Here is a 366-nt window from a genome sequence, read left to right as displayed (position 1 = left end):
TTCGCTAACTTTCCTCGTAAATTCTCGAACCATTCTCTTCATTTTCCTACATAATTTCTTAGACTAAAATCATGGATAGCTTCACCGTGTTCCTCATTTCTTTCAATTTTGGATCTCACTGATTGACAGATGGTTGAAGTTATAAGCTTTTCTTTATGTGTATTTCGACCCTAATATGTTTTTTTGTTCTTCTACTATACGTTTTTATAAGGGTAGTGTCAAATCTACATAATATACACAACGATTCTACGTGCACATGCTACTTGCAGGAACGAAAGGTTAAAACAGGTTAAAACAATGCAGTATTCTACGTTCTCTACAGTGCGTGAGATCGTATTGATAGTATAAAGGATGCCATAGTTTTAT

The sequence above is a fragment of the Penaeus chinensis genome, chromosome 25 (assembly GCF_019202785.1).
Source record: "Penaeus chinensis breed Huanghai No. 1 chromosome 25, ASM1920278v2, whole genome shotgun sequence".
Taxonomy (NCBI): Eukaryota; Metazoa; Arthropoda; class Malacostraca; order Decapoda; family Penaeidae; genus Penaeus; species Penaeus chinensis.
This window is presented reverse-complemented; position numbering follows the sequence as displayed.